The following is an 8,020-nucleotide window of genomic DNA, read 5'->3' on the forward strand; positions in this document are numbered from 1 at the left end:
AAACGTTCATGTTTGTACTTTGTAGTTGTCATAACACTTACCGGTAAGGAGAATTGCATTAATTAATCTAAATTATATTAAGCTTACAGTAGCTAACAGTTTACATTAGCTAGCTTGTAGTTTACTGCATGTATGTAACATCAGCCCATTGTCCAGTAGCTTCTAGCTTTCAAACAAATGCAGTGCAAAATATGATCAGCAACTACAACAAGGTAAACGCTACCAGCTAATGAAGGTTGCCACAGGTAGTATGATATGCAGTAAACTGCAAGTGAGAAAGGTTAAATAACTGTAAACACACAAGCTACAAGGCTACAACCAACATAAGAGCTAGGTGTAGCTAAGTGTGTTAAATGATCAACAGTCAGTTAAGACCATGATAAATAAACTACACCACTACACATTTACATGAAGTACCTTAATGTTACAGTATGCTTAAATATACTTGTGATACAATTATAATCTTACCAGGACAGGTTGGATAACTACTGGACTAACCTAAAGCTTTCTCCTTCTGTGTGCCGCCTCGGAAGCAACACCATCATCGGCAGCTGAGTCAGATCGCTTGCTCTTAGTTGAATATACTTGTGTACAGTATATAGTCATGTTTGAATAAATGTTATAAAAAAAATACACGTTTCGTTAATGTCTTTTAAGAGCTTGTTTACCTAACTAGTTATTAAAACAGGTAGCATCTGAGTATAATTATTCAGCTAGAAGTTTCCCGTCTCCAGGTCACAATTTGATGGAAAGATAGACATTGAAAAACTGTTAACATTAAATATATATACACACAAAAGATACAGACAAATCAGTTAATTTGATGCATTTATTTTTTGAATGGCAATCTCTAATATAGCAAATAATCTATTCAACATCTTTTGCTTTCCCTCTACTCCTCATCTCTCCCTTTTGGTGATGCTAGTGCAGCCTCCGTTTGTTCCTTAGTCCCTGTTAAAAGACAGCAGCAAACACAAGACAATGTTTACCGTTATGAATGCTCTTCACATGGGAAACTACTTATACATTTTAGCTTTCATTTAATGTTGCTAGTGAAGTAAACAAGGTGCAGCTTTACCTCCCATCCTGCAGCTACAACTGATAAACACACATTTCTAAGTCACTGCTAACGTTACGCATATACAGTAACAGCTTATAAAAAGAGATGAAAATGCCACCGGACACTAAACTTTACAAACACAAATGGCACGAAAGACAGCGACCCAGCTAACAGCCTTGTGTTAAATGATTAGCACGGGTGTATTTACTTATGCTTAGCAAGCACTGTAGTTAGCTAGCAGGCTAGGCAACAACGTTAGCTAGGTGCACTTCGTGGCTTTAAGAGCCGACAACATAAACACATTTTAAGAGAACTTACCCGAATAAATATGCAGAGAACACACTCCCATCGACTGGGAGATTAGGTCAAAAGTAAAGCCCTTTCTTCTAATTGCAGCCACCCGATAAATCTGACGTCTCTAGAATAAAGACCTCCGCAACCAACATAAACAATGAACATGAGCAGTTCAAAATGGAGGAAGGGGGATCTCTGGGGGTGGGGCGCTGTGCCGTGACAACACCTCATTCTCAATTGACCGTTCGCAAAACCCCGCCCTCGAACGGTCCTCGTCCAATCCTAGCTCAGCAACTGTAACTAAGGAGAAGGACCCCCGTCAAACATTGCGATTTCAGCAAGATCGTGAAACGATGCGCCTATGGTACAAACGTACCCCAAACAACCTCAACGTTGTCCTTTTTGAACACTGATTAAACGAGAACTCCGGGCAATTTTTACGTTAATCTTGACCGCTATATGTATAGGAGTACTGTCGATAGCAAAAAAGACGAGCCGAATCGGTGCCAGCAACACGGAGCTGCTAAAGCTAATCTCCCACTCAGCTAAAACGGCAGTTTTGGGGGCATAAGATAAAGAGTGCCTTTGTGCCTCTTAACAGACACAAAATGCAATTAAAATGTGCAACATGAACAGGGCCCTTACATGACAACAAGATGCGTTTAGCAACTTAGCCATTGTTTAAATTCACCTATACCTCTTAGCTGCTAGCTGCCGTCTGGGATGAGTGAGTGTGTTCAGCCAGGCTCCGGTAATAATCATCACGCAGCAGTTCCATGTGTATTTGTAGCATATATATATATATCCATTTTGTGTGAATATGAGTCTCTGCAGTGGCGAATTGTGTGGTAGTTTCCTTAGCCAGGCTAGCAGCCGCCGTCCGGGGCATCCTTCTACTTCCTCCCGCTCGCCGTGGCCGACAACAATCCACAGGTGGCGGCGGTCTGGTGGATGTCCTCCAGAGGACAGTTCATGTTGGGCGATGTCCTCCAGAGGATTATGCTTTCGGCGATGTCCTCCAGAGGACAGTTCATGCTGCGGCGAAATTTTGAAGTTTATTCCCTCCTCAAAAATAGGTATTTGAGCATTGTAGTGGTTATGATCATATCAGTGACTATGTAACTACATGGAAACGGGCCAAATCATGCCTGTTTCCCGGCATTAGCAACAGCGCCACTGAAGGCTAGCTCTAGCTCCATAGTTACTTCAAGCTTCTTCCCTTGTGAACACCTCCGCTCTTCACTTTTCACACATTAAGCTCCGATCTGCACACTGCTGTTTACCTTTTCCTGCTACAACTGAATTCCCACGGGACTTAAGCGGCAAGACTACAGCCTTCTGCAACGCTAGTTACTCTACAAGAAACAGGCATCACTTGGTCCGCCATGGCTATGTGTCTGGTTCTTTGTGTGCATTTGTGAATTGTGTGTGCATTTATGAATTTTGTGTGCATTTGTGAATTTTGTGTGCATTTATGAATTTTGTGTGCATTTGTGAATTTTGTGTGCATTTGTGAATTCTGTGTGCATTTGTGAATCTTCTGTGCTTTTTAAATTTTGTGTGTATTTGTGAATTTTGTGTGCATTTGTGTATCCTGTGTGTGTATTTATGAATCATGTGTGTGCATGTATGAATCCTGTGTGTGCATGTGTGAATGTAGTGTGTGCATTTATCTTTATTGAGACTGTTCTAGCTCCATACAGGTATGCTTATCAGAATCAGAATCGGTTTCATTGGCCAAGTATACTTTACATACACAAGGAATTTGACTTCAGTAGGTGTTAACTCTATACATTCAACAAATAAACATGTAGTAGTAAACATTCAGTAGACAAATAGTAATATAGACACAGCCTACTGTACAATAGAGACAACAATATATATATATATAATATATATATATATATAATATATATATATAATATATATATATATATATATATATATCCATAATATAGCACATAACATAATATACATATCAATACAAGTACACATGGAGTGGGATGTAAAGTGCAAAAAGTAATAGTGAAAAGTAGTGTGCAAGATCCATATTGGAATGGTAATGTGTAGAGAAGTGGGTGAGTGGCCATAGTGGTGATGACCCCACTTATCCGCAGTTCAGGAGAGTGATGGCAGTGGGAAAGAAGCTGTTCTTATGTCGGGTTGTTTCGTGCGCAGGGATCTATAGCGCCTGCCAGAGGGGAGGAGGTTAAAGAGAGTGTGTGCAGGATGTGTGGGGTCTTTGCTGATGGCAACTCAACAGCCTGCTCAGTTGGTCTAGTGGGTGATGTCGGCTCACTGGTGTACGGGGCGAAAAAACCTGGTAGAGCCCAGTAAATTGTTAATGATGACACCATAGATATATGTTTTATATCTATGGATGGCACATTCTCCTTACATTAAGGTGACCAGATTTCTGAGACAAAATCCGGGGACATTTTCAGCTCAGAAGCGTAAATACCTCAAAAACAGGTAATGTTTTTACCTTTGTAAACTTAAAACTGGGACACTGACCCAGGGTCGTCACTAGACCTAGAGCTGCACTGGGGCACAAGCCCCCCTAGGGGGATCCATGGGCATGCTCCCCTGTCAGAAAATTTTGTCTATTTTAACGTTTAAATGCATCAATCTGGTGCACTTTGAAAATGAATTCAGAGGTTAGACTTGATTATTCTTATCTATAGATGGAAATATTTGTACTGTAGCCTGAACTATTTTGCACTTCAGAATTTTAACCATGCACACACAGATGGAATAGTTTTTTCTTCATATTTTTGCATTAATGTCACTAGGAAGCATACCAATAGAAATATATATTCATATTTGTGAGATAGAAAGTGATATATATATATATATATATATATATATATAAGTGGGATTGTCTGGAATCTGGCAATATAATAACCATTATGGTGGGATACCCTATAAGCAAATTACAAAAAACATTACACATACTGACATAAATAGTTTACATGAGAATACATTATAAAGTTGGAGACCATATAGAAATTTTGTTGCTTTTCAAAACCGGACTACTCGAGAACCGCTTGTTGTACCGATGCATGTGTTGTGAAATATTTCACAGAGAGTAATGGGTGTGCAGAGATTTGTGCAGAATGCAACTATGATAACATTTCATGTAAGTTCAATGTTAATTTTCTTGCAAACCATCTGTCACAGAAAGGGGTTAACACTTGCATGCACTATATACGTTCACATTCTCATTAGGGGCTGAGCCCCCTAAAGGTCTGATCCTAGAATCGCCTCTGCTGCTACTTCATACTTGTAGCCTACTCCATTACAACTCAGAGGGAAATGTTGTAATGTAGGGGTCTCCAACCTTTTTTAAGCCAAGGACCCCTTAACTGAAAGAGAGACGGAGCAGGGACCCCCTACTACATATATTGTATAAAATGAAGTTGCATATTAAGTTGGGCCTACAATAATGTGTAGGGCGGCCCAAAGCCTATATACATTCTTTTTTTTTCAGTCAATACTAAACTATTAAAATAGCCTACTAATTGTTGGCATGATCTTATTAATCATGTTTCAATGTGAAACGTATGTGGAACAGTCAATCCTTAGGATTAACTGTATCTGTGGATGGCCTTAGGGACTACCTTACCTATAGGCCAGTAAGCAGTGGGGATTTATATTTTCTAATACGTTTGTAATATGTTGGATTCATGTTAAGACTTTTTTAATTTTTGAAAAGACTTTCAAAAATTAACAATAATTTGGAGGCCCCCCTGCATTGACTCTGAGGACCCCCTAGGGGCCGCGGACCCCCGTTGAAGATCATTGTTGTAATGTTTACTGCACTACATTTATCTGACAGCTTTTGCGTTATTGCTTCACGCTGGGCTTGTTTCTGCAACAGCTCAGTGAGTATCGGATACAATTAAAACTATTGAGGAAATATTTTCCTTTGACATTGGTCCAGAATTAAACGAGATCGCTGCAGTCGGCAGCGGCGAAACAAATTGTCCAGCTTGTTACGTTCACAAAAGTGCTCGTTTTGCCACTGTCAGGCTCAGATTAATATTCTAAGTGTCTCACAACATTATGGAAAGGATTTCTAAGGAGGTCGATCTTTCTGTTAAAGAGTAAGATCCTTTTTTAAAACATAAAAAGTTCGCAAAATTACGTTTGCTAAACCCAACAGACTCCATGTAAATAAATAATATACAGCAATTTTAGCATCGGAAAATGGGCATTCTAAAACATTTAACTGAGCAGCGCTTGCTCTGGCTGTTTTAAGCCTGTGCGTGTAGGGTGCACGACGATTTCATTCCAATTTCGGGTCCATCAGTCACAGTGAAAAACGGGGACATTTCCGGGGGACTGTCCCCAGAAACCGGGGACGTCTGGTCACTCTACCTTACATGTGTTCTGGAATCTATTCCGTTAAGCAGCAGAAGTAGCACTAGCCTGACTGCTATCTATGAATATTTTTGAACAGTAATACAGGTTTGTTGTTTTTTTTAAAAGGACTGACATTGGTTTCTACCTTTTACAGAATGCAATCATTAATGAAAGGGTAACATTTTTCCCTGTACAGTTTGGTAAATTATTGTTAGCTAATGTTAGCTAAAATTAGCGATTATGCTAATGCTAGTGTAGCGGCTAACACCAATTTTAGCCATGAAACTGACATAAAACTGTCCTTTTTTCACTAATTCAACTAATTATCCTGACACCGATATGAAGCTGGGAAATGTATTAAAAGGACAACAATATTTGAATGTTTGCTGTGGTACGGTTAGCTAGACATTAGTTAATCCTTGACTTCAGTAAGAACAAACTAACCTATAATGTTGATGCTAGATAGTAAGTTATAATACTGGTGAGACTTGTCTCTGGCTTACTTGTACTAGAAGTTTAGGCTCTTAGTAGTCTCACATTGCCAGACCTTCCTACATGGCGCTGTGGAGGAGGGTCTGGCTATGGGAGAAAATCGTGCTCTGGTTTATTGGTATTTCTTTAAACCAATCACAATCGCCATGACGCTATGCGCGACACGGAGCAACGGCCCCTCTGCAAAATAGCCTCTTGTTTGGATGAAACGTGTACGTTCAAAAGTTGTTCTAGTCTTGCAACAGAAAACTTACCCTGCAGAGATCTGAGGAGCAGTTAACCATAGTCCTCACAAATCGACTAGAGTTTAAAATGCCAACACAAAGAAAGAGGAAGGTGTCGGATATACGGCCGAAATGAAAGACATCCAATTTCCAGCGGCACCTGAAGAATCACGTTTGGTCGAACGTCGTGGATATAGACTAGGCTCTTAGCAGTTGGTAGGGCAAGCTTACGTGTTCAATATGATCAGCAGTCCTCTCAAATCTACCTTTGGCTAATAAACATTATCTTTAAACAGTTTAGGTTGTAACTGACATTGTGGCTAATGTTTGTTGTTAAATGCAAGGTGCAAAAATAAAGTTTTTATCCACCAGCCAAATTGCTAGTAAATGCTCACATTTTACCAGCCACTCAATTCTGTAATACAGGCACTGACTTCAGTGCTTTATCTTATTTCATCAGTTGCATTGAAGAATATATGTATTCATAAATGAATTTATTTTTTGATATAGCTGCTCTGATTCACAGCCAGACTTCCTGTTAGAGCAGAATTTTGCCATTTACTTTTGTATGTAGACTGCACAATTCAAAATACTGGAGCGTACCTTCTCCCCCGGCCCCTCCTCCCCAGCGTCGAAGTTCACGGAGGTTGCCAGGTTATGAACGCTAAACCCAACGTCCCACAAAGTCAGTGTTAGCTAGATGCTAACTCTACTAACTAATTACTCTAGTACTCTTTCTACATGAAAGTTGAAATGACGTTAGCCGTGATAGAAATGAATTACGCTTACCTTTTTGGCTAAGCTGTCTCCATCTATTAAATGCATCTCCAATATTTACATGTTTACCACGTCTCTGGTCATGCATGTCATTTTTTTTTTTAGGTAGGGTATGAATATACCTCTGTTAATCCAGTTCATTTGGTTGCTGCTACCATAGCTGCAGCCAGCACGTTGTTTTCAGCGTGTTTGCGTTTCATGTCTGGCAACCAAATGGGCAGTTGACAACAACACACAGGCCAAAATAAAAACAGACATTCCATCCCGGAATGGAAATTTCAAAGGAGAAAAGCAGAGAAGATAGTATTTCAACTTAGCATGTTTCCTTAGTATCAATGACATATTGTGGTCATTTTTTTAATTAAAGGGGTGATAGAATGATTATATAGGGTATTTTACACTGTTCCTTAAGGTCTCCTAATAGGGTATGTAAAATTGGTTGGGCTGAAAATTGCCCGAATGCTATTTTATTAGGCCCTTAACTACCCTGTGAATATGGCTCTATTTGGAACAAGAGCTTTTCTTCCAAATATGGTATGCTCATGAATATTCCGAATGAGCTACGCGCTGATTGGTTTGAGCAAACTACATAGAAACACATGGGAGACTCGACTGCAGGTCTCATATTTCAGACACTGCAAAGTTATACATTGTTTGTCGGGCTATTTCGTTATTAAATTCACTTCTGAGACTTTTTAAAGCGAGAAATCAACTATATAAAGCTCAAATATGGGCCGTTTTATGAAAATTGATGGCTAATTGCAAATTTGGTAAGACTGTGTGTCGGAGTTCAGCCGCCGGTGCTGCC

General features: G+C 39.6%; 1 long non-coding RNA gene across 1 annotated transcript; it reads right to left on the reverse strand.

The window, feature by feature from the left end:
* Window positions 1-815: 815 nt before the first annotated feature.
* On the reverse strand, window positions 816-1,848 carry LOC120545877. Its single transcript, XR_005636751.1, has 2 exons — window positions 1,379-1,848; window positions 816-951 (listed from the first exon to the last, which is right to left on the reverse strand). It is a non-coding gene; the product is annotated as an uncharacterized LOC120545877 (long non-coding RNA).
* Window positions 1,849-8,020: the final 6,172 nt, after the last annotated feature.

This window comes from Perca fluviatilis, chromosome 17, assembly GCF_010015445.1.
Source record: "Perca fluviatilis chromosome 17, GENO_Pfluv_1.0, whole genome shotgun sequence".
Taxonomy (NCBI): Eukaryota; Metazoa; Chordata; class Actinopteri; order Perciformes; family Percidae; genus Perca; species Perca fluviatilis.